At 41.2% G+C, this 25,134-nt stretch overlaps 1 protein-coding gene and 1 pseudogene across 1 annotated transcript in view; one reads left to right on the top strand and one right to left on the bottom strand.

Annotated features, from left to right (window-relative positions):
• Positions 1 to 25,134, top strand: part of PTCD2 (pentatricopeptide repeat domain 2) — a 101,736-nt gene that overhangs the window by 71,633 nt on the left and 4,969 nt on the right. The window lies entirely within an intron of this gene.
• On the bottom strand, positions 7,814 to 7,913 carry LOC116587366 (annotated as a pseudogene).

The raw sequence follows: 25,134 nt of genomic DNA, 5'->3' as shown, positions 1-25,134 counted from the left end.
GAAGCTACAATTAGACAAATGATGCAGTAAACCCAAAATTAAATTAATATTCACAATAGGGTGGAAAATATGAGGGAAGAAGTAGCTACCATTTAACACTATTGATTATTTCTGGCAATTATAAAAGGAAAAACAGAGGCCTCTGGGGGGACCTTGACTCAAGGTGGACCATGGGAGGGGCTGGTGATGGCTTCCTCTCCATCATTCTCTTATCTCTCTTCTGGTGATATAGATTGAGTGAGTTAGGAGAGTGTCAAAGAGAGGAGAAAGAACAGCACACTCAGCCAAAAACATACATAGAAAATAATGACGTGGAAATGTTGGAGTTGGAAAACTCAGTCTTATATCCTGGCTTTGCCCTCAGCTAGCTAAGTCACGTCAGGCCAGATACTTGATCTCAGAGTGTTAGTTTCCACATCACAGAGGGGTGTGAGGATCAAGGGTGTGTGTTGGGGGTGAGGGGATACTTCTGAATGTGCCTATAGCACAGTAGGACCCCAGTAGACTCTACCACAAGGAGCCAGAGAAGTTCTGGGGCAAGGTATACTTAGGTGTGGGAAGTGTGCTGGCATTAGGTCCTGGAAGGTCAGAGAAGAAAACAGCCATTCGAGGCAAAAGTCTACACTCCTGCTATCAACCCACTGAGACAGTAAGAACAAGAATTCAGTGTCTTCAGCAATCTGATTCGAGGAGTGGAATATAGAAAAGGCCGGCTGGGAGAAAGAAGCCCCATAGTTTTTGTTCTTTTTGTCTCAAGTTATTAGAGGTATAGCAGATCTTAGACTCTAATTGATAAATGATACTGGAGAACAAATGGGAGGGGAAGAGATTAGTTGAAATCTAAGCACTGTCATTGAAAAAGAAAAAAAGCAGGAAGAAATTTTCTCATCAGTTAAATGAAAGTGTTGGTGTAGCTAATCTCTGAGACCATTTCTTGTTTATGATTCTATCATGAGGAAAAGCTTTGCAGAGAAGCAAGACTGTACTTACCAGAAGGAGAGTTTCCAGAGAGATTTTAAGGTGGTTGATAAGATAGAGTTGCCCAAAAAATTCTCTAAAGAGGGAAAGGATTTTGAGTAAAACAAGAAAGCAGAAATAAAGAATTTCTACCTTAAGACACATGCCAACGTTTAAAAATTACTATATAGAAAACACTCAGGCCAAATATAATTCCATATGTAGAATCTTTTTTGTATAAAAATTTAGGAAAAGTTGATATTTTGGAATGTGACTCTGGGGATGGGTAACTTTCAGATTGCAATGTTAGACATAGCAATTAAATTTGGAAAGGCCTGGAGATTTGCAAATGGGTTATGTGAATCAGGAAGACAATTGAATGACAGCTCATTTAAAGGGCCTAGACCTGCACCTGGGCTTGAAGGAATACCGTGGCCCACATATGTCACAATTAAATAGATCGACATTGAAAAGAGTATTTCCAGAGACTGGCAATTTGCCCCTAATTCTCTAGGTGGGCAAATCTGGTTGCCAGCACCCAGCCACTTAGACCCACCAGGCAGATTTATTTGTGTCATATATAATGGCTGTGACAGAGTTTTAAAATATATGCTTCAACATTTAAATATGATGTTCTATAAAAATATAACTACTAAAATAACCTAGTCCTCACACCTGTGCTGAAGAGTTCTCATTCTTCCCTCTGTGTCTTTTCTTCACTCTTCACCACTCTGCTCTCTGTTTGGACTGCGTCACAGGGCCCTTTGCCTCCTAGGTCCCTGCGGGTATGGTATTTATACCCCAGTGCTAGGTGTTGGGGAAGAAACCTGATTAAGTTTACCAACCTCAGGAGAATGGGGGTTTTGTGTGGGTGAGTATGCGTGTGTGCATGTGTGTATGTGTTTAACTACAATAGCAGCATATGCTGATTTTGAAAAATTTCTGTATATATCAAACTACATAGAGGAAAAATTGAGAGGCATCTTTTCCTCTTAAATCAGAAGTTCCTAAAAGTACATCCAAATAACCTATGTAGTTCTATTTCATAATTTTCTACACTGACTCTATTCTTAGCCTTTATACTGTGGTACTCACAGAACTTGGTCTTATGCTCACAGCTGAAACACAAGTGAAGGGAATGCTGACTTTGAACAATACTGTCTCCTTAAGATACGCCCTCTCTCATTATCTCTATTCTCCTCTTTTCAAGGAATAACCATTTAATTATGACAACCTTGCTAACCATAATCTTACGGTATTTTTTCCTTCTGAACAATGTAAAGGTATTTTCGAGTAAAAGAAATATTTTTTAAATTTCAAAAATAGTACATCACTGGGACGCCTGGGTGGCTCAGTCAGTTAATCATCTGCCTTCTGGGATCAAGTCCCACGTGCATCAGGCTTCCTGCTTAGCGGGGAACGTGCTTCTCCCTCTCCCTCTGCCCCTCCCCCCTCTTTGTGGTCTCTCACTCTCTGTGTGTCAAATAAATAAATAAAATCTTTTAAAAAAAAATAGTACATCATTATGAACACCTTAAGCAAAAACAAGTAAAAATGTAAATGTATTCCATTCCCCTCCCAATCCTTACCCCCAAACCACCTCCATTCCATACTCAGGGATGACCATTGCTTAAACATATTTTGAAAATGCCTGAATAAGCAGAACACATTATCTTAAGATGCTTTTAAGATATGAAAAAAAAAAAGTCAGAGAAAGAGAATTAGTTTGTATCTTGTCCATACACAAAATGGGCTCAAGGTGAGAACAAAGCCTACAAAGGGGGAAGCAAAAAGACTAAGAGACAAGGCTAAAACAAAACAAAACAAAACAAAAACCCACAACATTCTGGGAGAAAAGTGTACCCCTAGAGAGGAATTCAGTTTGTTGGAGGGAAATGAAGAAGAGATTCAGTTTTACCAAGTTTTAAGAATTGAAACTTCCAGGGAGAAGTAGAGATAGAGTGTGGTTCACAGAGCATGGGAAACAGCTCAGTCAAGGGAATGTGGAGGGCTCCAGCCGAAGCGTGACAGGGTCCCTCAGGGCTGTCAGTAAGATGAACAGAGGAGACAACATCTGATTGCTAGACACTCAACTTTAAGGCCTTGGGCACAACCCATTTGGCACAGAGGCAAAGGGATGATAGAATGGACAAAAAAGGGCTGGTAATAAGAAAATATTAAGCAGACAACAGTCTGATATTAACGGCCCCAGTGGTATATTGACATTTTTAACAGAAGATTTATAATTAGGAAGTGTGGCTAAGAAACTAAAGAGTGAGATTTAGTACCAAGTAGGGTACAAGTGAAAATCTTTCTGTTTTTTGTTTATGGCTATGACTGCTTGTAGAGCCCACTGCTGTTTCGCAGCCAGACTTAGAATTTCTTTTTTCTCCCCAAAATAGTCACCATGTTTTTGGGAGATCACTGTATTGAGATTAAACCCCTAAGGGCATTTTGCGTGAGAAAATGTTTGAAAATAAGATCCCGCACAAGCTTTCAGAGGGCTAATTGTGGGCTTGAGCCCATTTAGGAAAGAGAGAAAAATCTTCCCTAAGGGGAAGTGGGAAGAAAAATGAGGAACAAAACTGCAAGAAAGAGGTAGGCTAGAGATGTTTATGCTTGGTAACTTTGTATTATCGGTTTCTGAGTGTGGTATGAAAAAAAAAATTAATAGACAATGATTGAACAGGAAGTTATAAAGTGGAGGGAAATGAATGAATACTCCAACGTAGGGTTAAACTATGTTTGTTATTATTATTATTATTAAACACTTATTATTCATTGAGATAAGTTTTTTAGGTATAGGTGTTATTAACATAAGAGAGATGTTGTCCAGGAAGACATAAGTTTTGCCTCGTTACTTATTTTTTAAAACCGCCTTTGTAGCACTTTTCCCACTAGAGGATGTTGATCATTAGGTTCATATCTGGCTTTGCAAGCCAATTTCCCCTAATTATTGAGTAGATGGATGTCTAACTGTTGAGCCTCAAGACCAGAATGGAGGACTGTAGAACAAGCATTTCTTCAAGGGAGCACACCCCAGCCAGTGAGTAGCAGAGGGAGTGTTTAATAGCGTGGCAGTAAATAAAGGATTAACACTAACTGTTTCTACCTCCAGTCCTCAATAGCTGTCCAAACCCAGAGCCTCAAAATGGCAGTCACTGATTGACCCCTTAGAAATCACATACTTAGCCACACGATTTTAAAAAAGAAAGAAAGTCCTAATTGCATTTAAGTAAGTTGAATATCAAGAACCCCGGATATGGGTAGAATTCCTTTGATTGTAAGGCACAACGTGGTCATGTGCTAATGGGGGAAAAAAAAAAAATCCACATGCTGAGATCCAGGGAAGCTGATCAGCTGGCCATGGGAAAGATGAGAACCAAGTCAGCTTTGGACACTGGCTATGTTCTCCCCTCTCCTTTCCTGTTCTCCTCATCCTTTCCCTCCTCCTTCTTTCCCCCCTTTCCCTTCCCCTTCTCCCCTCTTCTTTTCTTGGCAACTTTATTCTTTCCTCTATCTACTCAGCTGACACAAAATTACTTCATCTGCCTTCTTTCCTCCTTCTTTCCCTCAAACCTTCACTTTTGCATATGCTGCGTCTTCACCCTGGACGGTTGTCCCTTCTCTTCACAGCTTGGTTGGATCCTGTCTGCCTCTTCAGAGTGTTCTCAGGTGCAGCCTTCTCCAAGCAGCTGCCTTTGATCCCCTGAGGCTGGGTAAATGCCCCCCTTCCAGGTCCACCCATGCTAACTGTTCTGTCTTATGGCTTTCCACTCTGTATTGTATTTCCCTGACCACTTTGCCTTTCTTCCACTGCACTGAGAGCTCCTTGAAGGCAGAAACTATCCTTTGTTCCCGTAGAGCTTTACCCTCTGGAAACCTCTGTGAATGGCATGCCCTGGGGTTATGCCGTGCCCCTCTGACCAGAAGCTCAGTAAGTACTCCTTGAATAGATGAATGGGTGGATAAATGTATCTGTTGCTCACACTTCAGGATTATACATCAATTGTTTGTATTCTCCCAGCACCTGGTCTTCCCACTGTTGTCTTCCTCATCATGGCATGCATCAGATTTACTTGTGTTTGGGGTTCAAGCCTAGTAATTTTATAGTGCAATTCAGGACAGGTCTAGAACTACGTAAAATTGTGCTGACACCAATAGAGAAAGACACTGACTCACCTCTTGGATTCCCTGACTCAGAATTCCAGCTGGCAAAAAAAGAGCACACGTGTAGGGAGATGGCTCAAGACAAGTGGCTTTATCCACTTCTAGAAGCCAAGGTTTACTTTGGATATCAAATGACTGAACTGGTTGGTACTCCTCTCGAAACTTCCATTCCCAACCGGAGAAATTCATAGTGTGTAAAGAAAATAATGGTTTGTGATTTGTATTTTTGTGATTTTAAGATTATTCCCTGGAGGCACCTCTGTGTTCATTTTCTCACCAGGCTTATAAAAACTCTTGTTTTGCTTCTTTCGCTAGATTGTAGAAATCGGTTTTAATACTTCTGACTTGACTGCAGCATAGTCTGCACTACACATTACCCTTGTCTTTAATCCAAAAATTACAGTTTTAATTTTACAGTTCCTGGCTTCCCTGAGAGTCGTTACTGCCCATAATCAAGGCTCATACTCACCTGTAAAAAGAGGGTATAAAGTTGATTTGAACCCTAAAGTATTTTACAGCCTAGTATAAATGACACTATTCAAGATCTTTTCCGTAAGCAGCAGATTGTACTGCTGATTTATAGGTGTCATAGTCCCAGTAGGGCTTATCGTGATTTCTTGGGATTTCAACATCAAGAAGAATCATGTTCTGTTTCTAATTAGAAGCAAAAAGAGATAAACTGCATTTTTTTTTAAAATGAGAAAGTGGGATTTCCCTCCCAAAGCTCATGGGGAAATTTTTGGCTTACTTGATTTTGCTGCCACAACTACGGAGGTCAGAATGTCCTTAAGTATAAGAAACTGTTTCGAACTCTGTGCTTGAGTATTAATTTCTGTCACAACTAGTTTCAGTGCCCTTGTCCATAGTTAGGTTTCACTCTCAAGCATCCTTTACTCAATATAAGTAAGTACCCAAAAAAATCTCCATATTAGCCTGAGGGACATTCCTTACAGATAAGCATAAGAGGAGTTTCCAAGAAGCAAGTGATGTTCTGGGATGGGAAGGTCAAAGAGAGAAGCAGGTCAGTCTCAATTAAAAATAGCCACTTAGACAGTAAGATTCTAATAGGGGTAAGTGCAAGGAATTTTGCTTTTATGGAGCCATGTAGATGTCTACTAAATATTTTGTTTCATTAATTTCAACTCCACTTTTTGGTTTCTGGGACATTTTGGATTAGGAGAAGCTGAAAGGAGGTAGCTTACAAGTAAATGATTTCCTTCTGCTGTATAAATAACCGAACTGGTGGTGTGTTGGCTGATGGCCATACCCGTTCATGAAGCTCCAAGCCAAGATTTGTTCTTTCCTGGGTTGAGATTTTTCCAGATTTTTTAAGATTTTTTTTCCACATTTAGGAGCAATTGCATTCTTCCCTCACGAAGGCTTGAGCAATTAAAGGAGGAATGGAAAAGGAGGAAGCTTCTCTGTTAACAAGGTCACTAAATATTTCATTCCAGAAAGCCAACTGGCACTTGCTCGGCCATTCAGAGTTGAAAGGCCACAGAACACCTGGATCAGGTGTTTCCTTCCTTATCTTAAGGGTATAGTTGCCACATACTTGGATAGTATCAAACATGAACTGACCAAGCAGCCTCCCAAATCTCCCTGCAAATCACATGTCAGTAATCAGGTGAGGCCAAAAATACTTTTTCTAGGCAAAAACATCTGCCCCACTTTCCAGTCCCTGATGCCTACAATACCACCAGTAAAGATTTTTATTGCTATATTAAAGAACTGGGTTTATAAGCCAGAAGTTTGGGATTGTGTCTTTGGGTTATTGTGGCAGTCACTTAACCTCTTGGATCCCATTTCTCATCTAAGCAATTGGTTTAATAATGCTGTCTTTTAGGCTGTGAAGATTAAATGAGATATTAGCTGTTGTCAAATTTTGGTGCATAAGAAAGTTATCTTGTGTTTTGGTTAAAAATGTAGATTTTGGTCTTCCTTCAGAAGATAATGTTCATTTACTTATTTTTATAAATGTAAAGACTTGTATAAGAGTTAGCAATTGTTCTTGTCATCCTGGGCATTCCTGGAATGGTTAACACTTTGAATGGTAATCAGCCTATTACACATCAGGAAAGGGAATGGAGTTAAAGAAATTGATATCCATTGAATATCCAATATGGTGTAGGCCTATTACCCACATTATTTACTTATATGAGATAGGGATTATGATTCCCCTTTTACAGATGAGGAATGGAGGCTGAGAGAAGGGAAGATTCTGGTTCAGCCTCAAAGGGCAGGGTTTGTGGGCCTGCCTCCAAAGTCCAGGCTCGTCCCACTATAGCAAAATTAATTCACTAATAGATAGGTAGATAGATAGATCTAGATAGATCACTAATAGATATGGATCATTTCTTCTAGGATTTTAGAAGAGGAAAGATACAAATAACAGGTCCTCAAAGTGTGACTTCCAGAACAATATGTTTAGCATCATCCTGTGAACTTGTTAGAAATGTGAATGCTTGGGCCCCATTTCACACTTCTGGATCAGAAACTGAGCCTGAGCATGGTTACACAACATGCCCAAGATTACACAAAACTCCAACTAGTCCTCTCCACTCTCTTTTTATGACCTTTGGATAAACCCTCCAATGAATACATTCACTCTTCTTGTAGGTTGAAGAAACTTGGGGGTCACAATTCTTATTGCATCCCAGTCCTGATGATCTCACCCTGGTTTTCCAACAGCCATTCACGAATTTGCGTGTCATCCTTGCGCAGGGGCCATGCTAATCTTCTCTGTATCGTTCCAATTTTAGTATATGTGCTGCCGAAGCGAGCACTCCAGCAGCCATTCACACATCCACCTGACATCATTGGTTCCTTGGGTGCTAGACATGCAAGCATGAAGGGGCTCCCACCTGATGTTCTCATCGATGGGTGAAGAAAGAAACAAGCTAATATTTACTGTGCAGGATGCTTTCAGAGAGACTAGGTATATCAAACTTTACCTGAGGATGTCAGGAAATGGTTATAATGGCTAACATTTATTGAGCACTTACCACATGCCAGGAACTGCTCTAATTTTTTTTATACTTATTTAATCATCTCAACAATCCCCTGAGGGAGGGACTATTATTATACCATCTCACTGATGAGAAAACAGTCACAGAGAGGTTATATAACTGCCCCCCAAGGCCCACAGTCAGTGTAAGCTAAGCATTTCCATTATGTTTTTTCTAAAAATTCAGTTTTGTGGGACCTTGACATGCTTTAAAAAAAATTAGTTAATTAAATTTTTAAAATGATTTTATTTATTTAATTATTTGAGAGAGACAGAGAGAGCAAGAGTGAAAGAGCAGGCATAAGCAAGCATGGGCAGAGGGAGAGGGAGAGGAAGGCTCCCTACTGAGCAGATAGCCTGACGTGGGGCTTGATCCCAGGACCCTGGGATCATCACCTAAGCAAAGGGCCGACACTTAATGGACTGAACCACTTAGGCACCCCTAACTTATTTATTTTAGAGAGAAAGAGAACATGAGTAGGGGAAGGAGCAGAGGAAGCAGGAGAGAGAATCCCAAGCAGATTCTCCATGAAGCATGGAGTCTGAAGCTATGCGGGGCTCGATCCCATGACCCCAACCTCATGACCAGAGCTGAAAGCAAGAATCAGATGCTTTACCAATTGAGACACCCTGGCACGCCAACTTTACATGAGTCTGAGGAGCTGTTTGTTACAGCTACTGTTTCAGTATGTGGTAGCTAGGGTATTGTCTACGGGGAAAGAACAAAGTATGAAGTACCCGAGGAAGCTGCTTTGATCTTTAACAGTGTGGTTGGCTCATCCTTGAATGCAATACTGGGCAGAAGAGAGTTAACTTTGTTTAGACATGTCATTTTCAAAACCGATAACTCACCTCATTTAGGTGCTGTTTTGTGCTTAGATTAACTTTTCACTCCCTGCCCCCCAGCCTTTCCACTGGGAGAAGCCCCATTTTGTCTTTAGTCAGCTGGTTTGCTCTCCAGTGTGTGGGAGTGGTCACATGGGGGACGAATGTAGATGACTCAAATTACCCATCACTGCCACTAGAAAAATGTCCCAAACCAAGATCTGCAGGCTCTGATTTCCTGGTGTCATTTATCTGAAAAGCAGTATCATCTCATTGATCCTATAGAAATCTCCAGAGAGGGGCCTAAGTGTGCAAGATGAACAAGAATCCAAATTTAACATGGGTGAGGACTGTGAGAAAGAGGACCTGAGAGACATTTCAGAAATAGGTTGGTTTGGGGGATGCCTGGGTGGCTCAGTTGGTTAAGCAGCTGCCTTTGGCTCAGGTCATGATCCCAGCGTCCTGGGATCGAGTCCTACATCGGGCTCCTTGCTTGTCAGGGAGCCTGCTGCTCTCTGCCTGCTATTCTGTCTGCCTGTGCTCGCTCTCTCTCCCTCTCTCTCTCTGACAAGTAAATAAATAAAATCTTAAAAAAAAAAAAAAGAAATAGGTTGGTTTGGAATGGAGTGTGATTAAGCAAAGAAGATAGGAATGGTCTATCCTAGGAGAAGGTTTGAGATCTGTTCTCACAGAGGAACTCAGGGTAGGAGCTGGAAAAGGGAGTCAGGAAAGTATCAGCTTCTTGGGGGCAGTTTTTACTCTCTTGTCTCTCTTCTCAGGGAACTGGCCTCTGTCATGTGGTTGGGCTCCCAGCCTCTGTGTTTGAACTGCATGACCCTATTCTTTGTTAGGCAAAGCTGATCAGTACAGGGTACCTCTAAGCAAAATGGAGCCAAAAAGATTTCTCTCTGAAGGATTTGGAAGTTTGAACTGAGAAGTGCAGGTACCAGGAGTTCCTGGTGTTGAGTGAGAGGAATGGTTGGGAACTGCCGCTAATGCTAATGACTGGATCTGCCTTGGGTCCTGCAGGCTGGTTGTTCAGCTCTTCCTGGGATTTCCTTATTTGTTTGTTACTTACTTACTGATGTTTAGATTGGCTAGGCTTGATTTCTATAATTTGGGATCAGAAGGGCCTAATCTAAGACTTCCAGAAAGCTGGCAAACACCTCTCTAGGCTTCAATGCCATCTTCTCAATTCTGATAGAAGGAAACTAACTTCTTCTAAGTAAGACTGACAGGTTAATTAGCTAGAAATTCAGGCTCCACTGAAGTTTGAGACTACTTAAGAGTGGAAACCAAGGAAAGTGGACTCTCTCTGTCTCTCAGAAATTTGAATTATATCTCAGGGAACAAGATTAAGGACCAACTACGATTGACTCCAGTCAGGAGTTGCTGAGCAGCCCATCAGCTGATGATGGCTAAGGTTTCTAGAACATATTACTGGCTAGTAAGCCAGACTTACTGCATCAGACTATCTAGGACCCAGAAACGCGCATTTTAAATAAGTTCCCTCATCAATTTTTTTGTGATTTTTTTGTTACTTATATTATTTGTGTGTGTGTGTGCATGTGTGTGTTGTGTGTGTGTGTATACATATATGTATGTATATTGTTTTATATTATATATTTATGGCACTTAGTTCTTCTTAAACATTTATTCTTGGAATACTAAACAAATTACCACAAACTGGGTAGCTTAAAATGACAGAAATGTATTCTCTCACTGTTCTGAAGCCCCAAGTCCCAAATGCTTGTGTTGGCAGGCGCCCTCTGAAGGCTCTGGGAAAGAATCCTTCTTCGCCTCCTGTAGCTTCCAGTGGTGGCCAGTAATCCTTGGCGTTCCTGGCTTGCCGCTGTGGGAAGCATTTTTCTGAACATTTGTTCTCCTGAATTCTTGAACTTGCAGCCCAGCATTATGCAACTAAAAAAATCCAGCCAGAAATCCCACCGATTCTGCCTTCTGATCCCCCAGTTTAATAGTTGATCTCTCACTGGATGGCAATCATTCATAAGGCCTTTTCTTCTCAGCTTTGTATCCCCAAATCTAGCCCAGTGTGAGGCTTGTAGTAGGTGTTCTGTATGTGTGTGTGTGTGTGTGTGTGTGTGTGTGTGTGTGTACTTACCGGTAACAGAACGAGTACGTGAGTACTCTCTTGGAAATTAACCACATCAGCACCCTCAGCGTGACATAAACTCAAAAGTAAGACAGGGAGTCATTTTCTCACAGAATAGCATAATACAGTCACCACCCCTGGCAGTATTCTCAGAAATGGAGGAGGCTCCTCTCAGGCTCTGGAATATGCCAGAAGCACTAGAGTTTACTATTCCTCAAGTAGGGCAGCTTCTTTCCTAGGTCTGTGCCCAAACAGATTATCAAAGAAAGCATTATATGAACACATCCAAGACTCAGACCAAAAGACAATGCGGCCTTGAGTAAATAAACGCCTGCAGGATCTGTGGAAAGAGAGGAAGCCATTCATTCACATTCATTTACAGATAACTGAGGCAGAGACAGCACCGTGTCCCTGGCCCCTGGCCCTCCACTCACAATATTAGAGACTCAGGCAAATCAAAGGCAGAGCCTGCCTTTAAGCCCCGTCACTGGACTCTGCTTTGTATTTTATTTCCCCACATTACTGAAGTGATGACAGAAAGCCCCCACGGACCCTGTAAGGGATATGAGGCATTTTGCAACTTTGTTGAGCCCTTGAAATAATTTCCAGACTTTTGTTTTCCAAAAGAGACAGACAAAGTCTGCCAAAGTCTGGGTGTCGTGTCAGACAAGGTTGTGAGCTACCAAGGAAGGAGGAAGAAGGGTGCTTTCTTTTGTTAGGGTTAAACCAGGTACTGTGTAGGGGATTCAGGTGAACAAGGCTGGACAAAGGGAACTAGAATCAGGACACAGTGGTTGCAGAAGTGTAGGTGCCCCCGAAGAGGAGGAGAGGAAAGAGGACGAGACATCCTTGGCTCTCCTTGTCTGGAGTTTTCATGGCAGTGAGCTCATTTTCTTTTATGATCTAGATGCTGCTCAAAAGTAGTTTTTCCTTCCTTCCATTTTTAAGCTGAGATGTTCAACAGGAAACATCAGGGATCAAGGCCAAGACCAAAAAGTCCCCACACAGACTAGAAGTTCTGGAACATTTCTAGCACTTTACATTGCTTTGTGCTCCTCCTCCTGTCACTCTAGCCTCTCTGCAGTTGGCTGAGACTCCCAGAAGAAGGGCCTACAACTCCTTCCCCTTGCTGTGCCTTGCTCGATCACCATTTCATCCCTCCACCCCAAAGACATTGAACATTTCTGAGAACATAGAAATGGTCCTTTTTACAAAGGAAAAAAAAAAAAAAAGTCTTAGCTCAGGCATGTCATTCTTTCTACAAATATTTATTGAGTACATATCCTGGCTCGGGTTTTGTTCATCTTGGTGCTGATAGTGCAGCAGCAAACCAGACACATCCCTGCACTCATGGGGCTTATGATCTGCGGGGAGAGACCATTAAGAAGTGTGGACCAAGGAGGGCAGAATGAGGCAAGACACAAGGAGATGGAGGTGGGATGGAGCTGTGCTATTTTAAATAGGGCAGTCAGAAAAGACCTCTTTGATAAAGGACATTTGAGCAGAAACCAAAAGAAAGTGGGAAAAGGAGCCAGGGGTTGTATGGAGAAAGAACATCCTAGGCAGAGGAAATAGCAAATATCCAAAGGTGGGAGTGAAGGTGGCTTATTCAAGAAGCAACAAGAAGGTCAGGGTGCCTGGGACACGCTGAACACTAAAGGCTTTTGCCAGACATCTACCCAGAGATCGACGTTGCGGCTTGGATTGAGGCTGTAGGGGTAGACATGGTTGAGACGTGGTCAGACCCGTGAGATATTGTGAAGGCAGAGCTTTCAAGATGTGCTAATGGATATGAGGGTAGAGGATGAATAGCTTGGAAGCAGTGGAAGGAAATCCAGAGTTTGTTGTAGATGTTTTCGTTTGAGATACCTTTTAGATATTCAAGTAGAAAAGGCAGCTGACTCTAAAGTCCAGGGATTTAGGGAAGATACTAATGTGGGTATCTGAGGTCAGGGAGATGAGGAGTCCTCAGCAGGGGACAGGGAGGAAGAGCCGTCAATGAAGGGGACAAGAGAGGAGAGGGAGGGGTCTGCTGGAGCCAAGTAAGAAGGAGTTGGAGGAGGCCAGAGGAAGGAGCAGTTCGGATGTGACAGGTGACACCGATAGTGGTGGCCTTGGTGGAGTGTGGGGAGGCAACTCAAGAGAAAAGAGAGAGAGTGATGCAGAAAAAATAGGCAAAGACTTGCTATCAATGGAAACAGGAGATGGGACAGAAGCTTGAAGCAATATACGGCTAAAGGAGTGTTTGTTCATGATGAGAAGTAGAAGTATTCCTTTTTCTTTCATGTAGTGTTCCTTTAATTCTTAATTACACAAGGAAGACATGTTTACTGTAGCCCTATTAGAAAATATAGAAAGGAAAACAGGAAGAATGAGTGTATCCTACCATGAAGACTTGCGACTTCTGTAAATATTTTTGGTGTGTAACCTTCTGGACTTTTTTCCATGCTCTGCAAACTATTTAGTAACCTATTTTTTAAACTTCATAATATAATCTGAATACCTTTTTATGTCAGTGTACATTAACGTCAACTTTATTGTCTGCATAACATTATGTTTAATTGAATATACCTAGATTTTCTTAGCCAATCTCTTACTAAGTATCTAAATTGTTTTCTTCCTTTAACTACTGAAAATAATTTGTACCCCTAATTTCCTGAGAACTGCTAGGTCTACAAGCATCTTTAAAAGATATTTAATATATGGTAGATAATTCTAATGTCCCAACTGTAATGTCCTATATTTTCCAACAGTATAAACAGTAGTGCAAAAACATGTTCTCCAAGGCCACTGTAGAATTGAAAATTCAAAACTCCCCAAATTTTTAAATTCAGAAACTAAAGTGAAACTAAGAGTCACAAAGTTTTAATAGTAGGAACCTTGAGGAAAGGAGAAACTTTGATGTATTGGCATAAGGCTTTGAGAATAAAACTTTTATACAAATGAAGATTAAAAAAAATGTGTTCAGATCAGATATTTGAAGATTCTGAGAAAATAAAACTTTGAGCAAAGTTTTGTTAAAAATTATCAAATAAATTCTTATTCTGTGTCTTATCATCTTAAAATTCAGTCCTGGATTTATAGGAAACTTCTTTGAGCTGCTAACGGCTATGCTTCTGGTTATATAATCTTATTGCTTATTTGTTTATTTTTGCAGGAAATTTTATTGACTTGTGCTTTTATTAAAAGAAATTGGTTTTTAGTTTTTTCAGCTTGTAACTTTTCCTGTAACTTTCACCTTGTAACTTTTTTTAAATTTTTTTTTTCAATTTATTTATTTTCAGAAAAACAGTATTCATTATTTTTTCATCACACTCAGTGCTCCATGCAATCTGTGCCCTCTATAATACCCACCACCTGGTACCCCAACCTCCCATACTACCGCCACTTCAAACCCCTCAGGTTGTTTTTCAGAGTCCATAGTCTCTCATGATTCACCTCCCCTTCCAATCTACCCCAACTCCCTTCTCCTCTCTAACACCCCTTGTCCTCCATGATATTTGTTATGCTCCACAAAGCTCTCACCTTGTAACTTTTAAGCCACTGAGTATGACTTCAGATGATGGACCTTGTTTTAATAAACCGAGTCAGAATAAAACTTGTTCTGATTCTCCTAGAAATAAGAAATCCTTCCCCCTTTTGTATCACTTAGAAGATTCTAATGTCTGTCATTTCTTTTGGCTTGGACCTGGACCGTGGCTTTTTATAGATGTGTCTCCAAATGTGTGTGTGCATGGTGGGGTTGGGGAGACAAGAAAATCATCTGGTTGTCATTTTCCACTGGTTACCTTCAACGTCACTGTGGCTTTTCTTGCATACCTCTCTCGTGGACTGGCCCCCTGTTTGCTGGGGAGGCCACTTTAGAGGTTTCAGCAGATCTCAGCCCTCATTAGAGATCTGGACAAAAGGTCCCAGCTCTGTTCTGAAAACCAACAGAGTCATTTGGCATCTGGCCTCTGCAGGCATCACATAGGTCCTACAGGTCGAACTCTGCCCCATGATAACCCACAGCCCTACTTCTCTCCTAGTATTCTGGAAACTAAGGAACTCAATAAGAAATAATCTCCTCTTTTATCTGTGTAACATAAAAGGCTTTCTCCATGCTGGATGATACTCAGGCCTTTGACAATAAGGCCTCTTTGGGGCTGTCTTCCTAGTATCTAAAGATTTCCTTCTGTGTGTGTGTGTGTGTGTGTGTAGCATCACTGAGAGATGTAAGATGAGTGTTAACTCCTCTTTGAAAGTACGAATAAAGACCTAAATGCCTAGCCTTTATTTATGTGGAGAAGGGGATAAAAATCCCCTTTTGTTTCTTTCCAAAAGTCTAAAGTAAGGAGGAAAAAACAAACAAAAAGGCAGCAATTAATATAACAATAACTTCTCTTGTTACATATTAATTCATTCCAGATTCAAAATTAGGTCACATCTGGATTCCAAAGCTGAGATAAATATGAACCAAGAGAAAACAGTGGGGGGTGGGGGTGGGAGCATGTATGCTAATAGCAACTACATTCATGGGAAGGGGGAAGCAGAGGCCTATTGCATGTCTAAATGCTCAATGATACTAAAGAGTAGAAGGAATCATTGAGACTCTAACTTCCCTTTGAATTAAGACATCTGTTTCAGGGTTTCTCTTGCAAATAATAACCTTGCCTCAGACTACATATGTATGGTGGGAAAGAGCCTGGTTCTTTTGGAGATGGCTCCTTCTATCCCTGGACAATTCTAACAGTTTTTAAACTTTTTCGTTATCTTAAATAAAAAATGTTCTAGGACATCTTGGTGGCTCAGTTGGTTAAGTGTCTGCCTTCGGCTCAGGTCATCATCCCAGAGTCCAGTGCTCCAGTCCCGCATCAGGCTCCCTGCTCAGTAGGGAGCCTGCTTCTCCTTTTCCCTCTGCTGCTCCCTCTGCTTGTGCTCTCTCTCTCTCTCTGTCAAATAAATAAATAAGATCTTAAAAAAAAAAAACCACTCTATATTTCTTCCTTTTACCATAGGTCTTTTTGTTTCTTTGTTGTTTTTAGTTTGTTTTTGTTTTTTGAGGGGGTAATATTAAATATTAAATAGTTAAATATTTAAATATAATTTAAAGTCAGTTATCATACTCTCCCATCTGGTTCTCTGAGTTCCCCCAGTGTCCACAGCTGGAACTTCTTGTCCCTCATTGCAGGTCAGTCAGGGTGATACACACACATGCGCATACTACACAAGCATGTATTCCATTTAATACTGGGAACTACCCTATGGGGTAGGTACTATTTTTATCCTCATTTTATAGATGAAGGAATCGAGATCACATAGCTAGCTACTGGCAGAGTTGGGATTTAAATCGAAGCATTCTGGCTCTAGAGTTCACATACTTCATCACTAAGCCAAGTGGTTCCCAAACTCGAGCATGTGTTAGAATCACAGAGGGTCTGTTCAAACACAGATTGCTAGATGTTTCTAATTGTTTCAATAAGCCTGGACTCATCCCAAGAATTTGCATTTGTAACTGGTTCCTAGGTTATGTTGGGGCTGGTAGTATGAAACACATTTTGAGAACCACTAGTTGGTGCTAATTAAATCCTTCTCTTGATCCCCATTTTTGAGTTCAGTCTTTTGTTGCCTGCCTGGCATCCCAACTCCTCAGGAACTGGACAACTCTTTCTCAGTCCCAGCGTATGACTAGGCTCCCACTCTGCTCTGAGATAACCCCGATGCTACTTGTTTTCCTGAATCTCTGCCTATTGTCATCTGCAAGGTGTTCCTGTGCTCTTTCTTCTTACACTTTCAGATGCTAGAAATCTCCCCAGTCACAGCCATTTCACAACGGGTTTATCTCATCTGTTTACTCTGCTCTATCCTGTCTGAGTACTGGCCAGGCTGTAGCTGTGAGAGCTATCATCCCTTAAATAGTCTCTGACCTAAAACAATTAATGGAGGTCACATGTTCACAGGTACCGTGTCTTCAAACCTGTCACTGTTCAGATGAACCTCTTCCAACCTCTCTCTAGGCTGTCTACACTCGCTTGGTGTATGGAGCTCAGAACTAGACACAGCACTCCGTATGGGATCTGACCCCAATTCACTGCAACCATCACTTCCTTTCTTCCAGACTTTTATATCCTGTTAACACTGCCCATGGTTGCATCAGTTTACCCTTTTAGCACATATTGAATTTTGACCCAAGGCTTCTAAATATTTTTCAAATAAACCATTCTCACACCTATCTTTCCTCCCTTTTATGCTTCTGTAAAATCATTTTCATCTTGACAGAGGACTCTACAGTTACTTATGTTAACTTGTACCTAGTGTGTTTTTATATTTTTCCAGCCAATGGATTTTTTCTTTTTGAAATTAGTCTCTTTATTATTTCTTCCTTATTTTGATGGGAATGCTTCTTCATTACAAAAAAAGTCATAAAATATAGATAAACGAAAAAATATTAAAAATTTTATTATGCCACCCACCCAAAGCTAATCATTATGAATACCTTAGTGCATATCTTCCTACAACCTTGATGAACATCCTTCTAAAATGTCCACATATTTCTGTACATAAATGATCCAGGGATTATTCTAAGGCTCAATATAAATCCAATATATTTTATATTCCTTCTAGCTCTGCCAGCCACAAAGTGGCTTCTGTGTTTTGTTAATAAAATACTGTATGGGATGGGCAAGGACAGGATCCTGAAGCATAGCCCAAGATCCTGCCCTCCAGAAGGCTACTGATTGATTCATCATTCAACATTCATTGGCTAGCAGCTTTCAACCAGTTAGGAATCCACATGTTAGTACCTTCGTCCAGTTTTCCATCTTATTCTGATAGATTGCATGAGAGGCTTCACCTGTTTAAGTTGTGATGATCATTCTGCCACCTGCAAGTGTGATCCCAGTCTTGTAATTCTGAAGTAACCAGGCTTCACATTAGGTTGACCATTTGTAGTTTCCAAAACCCAGATTATACTACTCTACTTCCTTTCAGAAATACAGTCATTTGTCCACTTCCAATTTTCAGGCATCTTTTCCATTCTTTTCAATTTTCCAAAAATTACTGGCAGCAATTCTATAATTTCTTTGGTTGGGTCTCTCAACACCTTGGGATAGAACTCAGCCAGGTCTGAAGAATGAAGTCTTTAACAGAGGCTTCCTATTCCCTTACTATCTTGGCTCCTATCTTGGACTTCAGTTATCTCTTAACCATGTTTGTTCCACACTTTCAGCTTTGAAGTCTTTCACTTTCATAGAGAAGATGGAAGCAAGAGTTGTGAGGAACTTCTCCACTCCCCGCCAACCCCCAGTCACTGTCATCTTTTAGCCTTAGAACATCAGACTCAGTACTCATGTTCTGGCTGCTTTGCTCTGGTCATATGCAACAAAAGACCATTTTGATGGCTCTCGATTTTTTTCCATGTGCTTTGATTCATTTTTTTCTCAGCTCAAGCCTTCAAGCTATTAATTTTAGTTCTTTTATACCAACCTTTCTTTTGCCTCTTAGCAATATACTGTTCACTGACCCTGTGTGTGTATGATCTTTCACAATCTGATTTCATTGAAGTGGCCCATTATGCACTCATTTGCTTCCTTACATTCCTTTCTCTTCTCTTTTACACAAAGATCATTTTTGAAAATCCTATTTTCAGATTTATTTTTGTGAAGAGTCGTAAGCCACTTACCCTAAGATAGGCTCTGAGCTGTATTGACATACCCACCTTTTCTTTGAGTTTTTGAGATATCAGATAGATACCTCACTATCCCCCCTGTTCTACTCTGGATTTTCACAAAGACAATATGGAATGTCATATTCAATAAGGTTAGGTTAGTGGCAGTAGAAACAGACAATGGCTAAATTATACAGAAATGGAATTTGTTGAGAGAGTTGAAGCTCAAGACTGATGAGTAGTTTTGGGACCAGCCTTTGAAATAGTTACAACCAAGGCAGCTCCAAAGGTTCATTTAGCAGGAATTATTCTTTCTTTTTGTCAAGCTACTTAAGACCAAAATTCCTAAGAGAGACAGTGCATCTGACTGACATGTGGGACACCTATCCCTTGGGTAGGGGAGGCAGGGAACACTTCTTAACAGGCCCAGTAAGACTGCCCTCAATGTGGGGATATAATCACTCCACAAGGAACTGGGATGCAATCTCCTGTAGTGGGATGAATGGAACTCTGAAGAACAACAAATGTCCACTAGCTACTGTCGCCGAAGGTTGACCTCACTTCTACTTTACCAGTAAGTTCTACATTTTTTTTCTTGGAACTCAGCATTGGTCAGTATTGCTTTATTGATCCATCTACTTCTGAAAAAATGTGTTGTTAGCAAGGGGTAGTAGGAATTTATGAGATGTTCTGCTTTTATCAGGAGACTTCCCATAGCTATCTGAATAGTGGAAGTCCCAGGAATATCAGTAATGTCCATGCCAATTTTGACAAAACCTCTAAGATTCTATTTCCTTTGTGCACCCAAATATTTTAGAGAGAAATATTCACAAACAAATCCATTTATCTTCTATTAAGATATTGAATGACTCTAACAATCTGTTTTGAGCTTATCAGACATTGGGAATCATAAATATTGTTCCTGAATCTTTCCCATTATTTCTTCATAATCATAAATATTGTTCCTGAATCTTTCCCATTATTTCTTCCTGAAAATTATGAGCCATCCCCTCAATAACATTAATAACAACTCGGTGACAGTGTTGAATCTGGACTTCCTGATACTCTATTTCATCTTTCTTATTCATGCTTAGTAAGTACCATTTATAATCTTTGATATTATAGTTTTTCTTGGACTTTCTCTCCCTTCTCATCATTTCAGGAATGTCATTTATTGTTATCCTATTAAATGGATTCCTTCAAGCCTCCATAAGTGGTCCTCAACTTTTGCCAGGAACTTATGCCAGCCATGTAGCTAGCTGATCATTTCTCATGACCATCTTCCTTTAAAGATAGAATCTGAAACAAGAAGGGATAAAAAATTATTGTGATGTCTACTTCATTAACTTCCTATCTAGAATCAGAGAATTGAAGATTTCTTCCAATTTTACCATTGGCTCCCCCATTGATTTTGGCTCAGGTCATGATCTCAGAGTCTTGAGACTGAGCCCCACATCAGGCTCCAGGCTGAGTGTGAAGCCTGCTTAAGATTCTCTCTCTCCTTCTTCCTCAGCCCCTCCCCTCCAACTCATGTGTGTGTTCTTTCTCTCTAAAAAAAAAAAAAAAAAAAAAAAAAAAAAAAGTAGTAGTAGTAGTAGTTTACATTGGAACCTGTCATTGGGGTGCCCTCTTAGTTTCAGTGACATACTAATCTGGAAATTTGAAACTTGCCCATGACTCTGTTTCCTTGCCTTTCAACTGTCTTTATTGAATTCATGAGATCTGACAATGGCCAAGCAAGCAGCCATGGAGAGTGCTCTGGCTCTGGCACTTACTAGACAAAGTAGTTTCCTGGGATATTTACATGTGAGGGAAGCTGAGGGTAAAATAACATATGAGAGAATGCTAAGAGTCAAACAGGGAAGCCAAGTTCATGGCCCACAGATTCAAGAACAACACAAGAAAAGAAGAGAAGAGGCCAGAAGAAGGAAAGACCAATTTTGCCCTGAGTAGAGCTGGGAGACTGGAGCACTCTCTTTAATATGACTGACTCTCCAGGGTGTGGGTAGGGCAGCCTGGACTGAAGGCACTGGACATACTGAATAAGAGCCACTGGTTTTAAAGACACATCCTTCATTCTCTTAACCTAATAGCAAAGGAAAAATCTAGATGCCTCCTTCTAGAATGTTCCCCTCAGTGAGTAGAAGCTGAAACGTGAAAGGGATGGTTTATCTTACAGTGTACCTAAGCAAGGAGCCACTCCTGAATGTCTTTGTAGGATGAGGATGATCTTGGGGATGAAAACGTTGTTGGTAGAAGGGGTTAGGAGGAACCTAGATTCAGTTAGATTGTGCATTTATTTTGGGGCACCTCTAAGGTTGATGGAGATGGGAGCTGGTGGCTACGGAAAGCCCAGAGTCCTCAAACTACTTCTTGGCACCATTTCCTTTTGCAATCAAATTAGTTTAGTTCACTGATATTGTGAAAGATGCAGAGAACTATGAACAAGATGTTTTGAGAAGGCTGTGATGGTGTGGAGGACAAGACACACAAAGATACTGCCTGATGCCAACAAGTTATAACCAGTAATGCAAAGGAATACAGTTCATATTTCCAGGCAGTATTCACATTTTCATCCATGCAAACAGGGAAATAATGAAAAGAAAGGTGAAAGAAAAAGATAAAATAAGAATAAGATTGTTTAATCCCATCAAGAAAAAGGGAGCAAAAGAATTCATCACTAAGTTTAAAAGGGATACTTGGGTAATAATGATCATATATTCCATGCCCAGGGTAAACATAATAAAAGAAAATAGACTGCAGCAAGAGGGGACATTGATCTAGCTAATAGAATTTCCTCCCCAGGAGTTCTCTGGAACAGAAGAGATGCCCTTGTTCTGGTAGGGTTTAGTCGTTGCCCCCAACCCTCAGCACTGTTCTCCCTACCTCAGGCATGGTAAGTGCAGCCAGTCTGCTCACCCAGAAGCACCCTGCCCCAGACTCTGCCTGACATGTTGACTGCAACTGACATAAGGACCACAAATCCATGACAGACCATCAGCCAGGACCAGCAGATCAGCTCCTCCTGAATTCTTGACCTACAGGATAATCACGCTTACTGTTGTTTTAAGCTGCTAAGTTTTTCGGTGATTCATTAGAGTAAATAACCAATTTAACCCCCTGTGGAACAGAAGGGGCAGAGCTAGGTTTGGGCAGAGAGAGCAGTTTGAGGTGTGATCATCTCAGCCGACCTATGAGAATTTCTGAAGTTCTCATGATCCTTTACAGTGATATTTTTAAAAAAAGAAAAACTATAGCAATTTTATGTTTTCTGCCTATTGGGGATCATTTCCTATCATTTCATACATAACTCTGTTATTCTTTTCCACAAGTACATAGTATTCCACTGTGTGGAGAGAGGTATCATAATTTATTGAGACAATCTCTTCTTGGTGGACATTTAGATAGCCTTGCTATTTCAAAACATGCTTAAAGATACCTACGTATACATCCTCTTTGTACACACTCACAGAGGAAAGCACAGAACTAACCCCTGGAGTTGGGACCACTGATACACGGGCTTTTCACTCATTGTTCAGCACTGATGTATAGGAGTTGCCAGGCACTTCATGCTTCATCTACCTACACCTGGTTCTTGCCTAAGTGCTGGAACCTTTCTTTTCTGTGAATTGCCTGGAGATGCTACTGCACTCATCACACAAAGGGCACTTTATGTGAACACAGAGAAAATTCCTGAAAACCTTATGGGTCAGCTCTATCAAGACATTAACAGAGAACTATTTCAACAAGTCCACCACTGTATCTTGCATAGAATTTTAGGTTAATGCTACGTTCTTAAGCCCTTATTGTGATAAGAACCTGGAAGAGAGTCTAAAGAAGTTAAAGACTTCATCTTTACTCTTCAGAAACTGAAAATTAAGTCTGCCCCTCTAGCTGGGACCCAGAGGAGCTGAATCCAATCAGCCAGTCTTTCTTCCTCACTGATACAGGTCCAGTTACCCAGGGGAGGAACTGCCCTGAGGTCACTGAAGGTGTGAAGACACTCGGTACTAGTCCTTCCCTCCCTCCCACCACTGCTCTGCCTCCCTTCCCTTTCTCCCCCTCCCTCCCACCCTACTTTTTGTGATAAAATTATGCTATTAAAAACAGAAGGTACTGGCTGAATGACTTGGGTTTCCCATTATCTTCATGTAATTCTTTAATCCAGAGTGGGTGTTTTCATTTATTTTATGAAAATGCACATGTGTATTTCTGCATGTCTAGTATTTCATTTATTGGGGCCCCTGGGTGGCTTAGTGGGTTCAAGCCTCTGCCTTCGGCTTGGGTCATGATCCCAGGGTCCTGGTATAGAGCCCTGCATCGGGCTCTCTGCTCAGCAGGGAGCCCGTTTCCCTCTCTCTCTGCCTGCCTCTCTGCCTATCTCTGTCTGTGAAATAAATTAAAAAAAAAATTTAAAAAAAAAAGATTTTATTTATTTATTTGACAGACAAAGATCATAAGCAGGCAGAGAGGCAGGCAGAGAGAGAGGAGGAAGCAGGCTCCCCGCCCCGCTGAGCAGAGAGCCCAGTACGGGGCTCAATACCAGGACCCTGGGATCATAGACCTCAGTCAAAGGCAGAGGGTTTAACCCACTGAGCCACCCAGGCGTCCCTGTATATGTCTTTTTAAGATAGTACCACCCAAAGCACGTAGCCTTATATGCATAGTACTCTAGAATAAGTATTTCCTATTCTAGTCTTTTTTTTTTTTTTTTTTTTTTTTTTGTAAAAATGCTGGTCTTAACCCACTCGATTTCATGAACCATTAATGGGTCGTGACCTGTAGTTTGAAAACCACAGCTGTCTGTGCCACACCACAGGCCTGGGGTAAACTTCAGGTGTTTGCCTTGTATAATAAAAACCTTAAAAGCCAGTGCTGTCCACTTGCTAAATTGTTCTTCCTTTAAAAGTTAAAAGTTATCCTCACTAAATGTACTGGAAGCCGCATAAATCTGAGACTTTCTCAGAAGTTGGCATTAATGTGCTGTAATTTGGTGCCAGCGCTGGGAATATCAGTAAGTGCACCTGGCTCTGTCATTCTGCTTGATTGTCTGTCACAGTTGGGGAGGTACTTTCCCTCCAGATGCCCTTTGATGCAGCTAGCAGGAAGAGAATGCAAATGCTAGTCTGCTCTGGCCAAGAATCCATCTCCCTGTTGCTGATTGGATTACATGGCAGAGAAGCATGTGTGTCTGTCACTGGGAAGAGTGATGTGTTGTACGGGGAAACCAAGGGGAGCGAGTGCAATGAGGAGGCAAGGAAAGGAGTCCAGGTATGGGAGAATTCTCCCTAACCTTATGCCATTCTGCCCAAAGTGGTATTAACGATGCCACATTTGTGTTCAAGTCAGTCCGGGAGGATGGGAGAGAGACCAAAAGGGTCGGTAAGTCACCTGTGCATCAAGCCCTTCTCTAGGCACATTTTCATGTGGTCACTGTATAAAGGAGTTAACATGTACTTTGGGCTTATTTTACTTGAGGCATTTATATGCATTATCCCATTTAAATCTCACAGTTCACTGAGGTGGATGCTACGTGGCTCTCAATTTTGCAGAGAAAACTGAAGCTTAGCGGGGGAGAATAATTTCCTCTAGTTTACATTGCCAGGATAAGAGGGAGCCAGGACCTGAGCCCAGATCTGCCTGAGCCCAGAGCTTGTGTGTGTCACCACCGCCCTCCATCATCTCTCTTTGGCAGATAGGAAACTGGCTCAGAAAGGCTGTGTCCAAAGTCACACAGCTAACAGGTAGCAGAGCTGGGATTCACGGAGAGTCCGTGCAGACATCATGTCCTTTCCCTGGAACCTCTTAACACTGCTATATCCCAAGACCACGGTGTCCTGCAATAATTTAAGGGGAAATGTGGTTCTTCCAGGAATGTCAGCTTAAATAGGCTAGGATGAAACAATCCCAGGGCTGCTACTGAGAAACAGGGACTCTGGTGTGATTCCCCACAAGCTTGCTAGGAGTGGAGGGTAAGGAGAGGGATATCTCAGATCAATCATCCTGTATCTTCAAACAAAAACAGTAACACTGCAAGCTCATGGACATTTCTGAGCTCCCTAAGGATCAGACCTAAATGTCTGAGGGCTTTGAAAATTGTTAACCCAGTAGAAAGACTAGACTCTTAAAATTCCTTCTTAAACATGCATCTTATGAGAGGCCAAGAGAAATGTTATATACTTCATTGCTTCGATAAATAGAAACAAATTTCTGGAGGGCAGGAACCATGCTGCATGGTACTTAGAATACTTAGCCCTCAAGTCCTTCTCCCTTGTTACCTACTAAGTTCCAGAAAAGGAATTTCCAGCGCCAGGGAAGATATTTACAAGTTGGAGGAGGGGAAAGGGCAAACCCTGCTAATACCACTGTAGGCATTTAAGAAATAGTTGTAATAGGTGTTAATGTTACAGTTAATTA

The sequence above is a fragment of the Mustela erminea genome, chromosome 3, assembly GCF_009829155.1.
Source record: "Mustela erminea isolate mMusErm1 chromosome 3, mMusErm1.Pri, whole genome shotgun sequence".
Classification (NCBI taxonomy): Eukaryota; Metazoa; Chordata; class Mammalia; order Carnivora; family Mustelidae; genus Mustela; species Mustela erminea.
The sequence above is the reverse complement of the archived record's forward strand: the minus strand, read 5'-3'. Positions and strand labels throughout refer to the sequence as shown.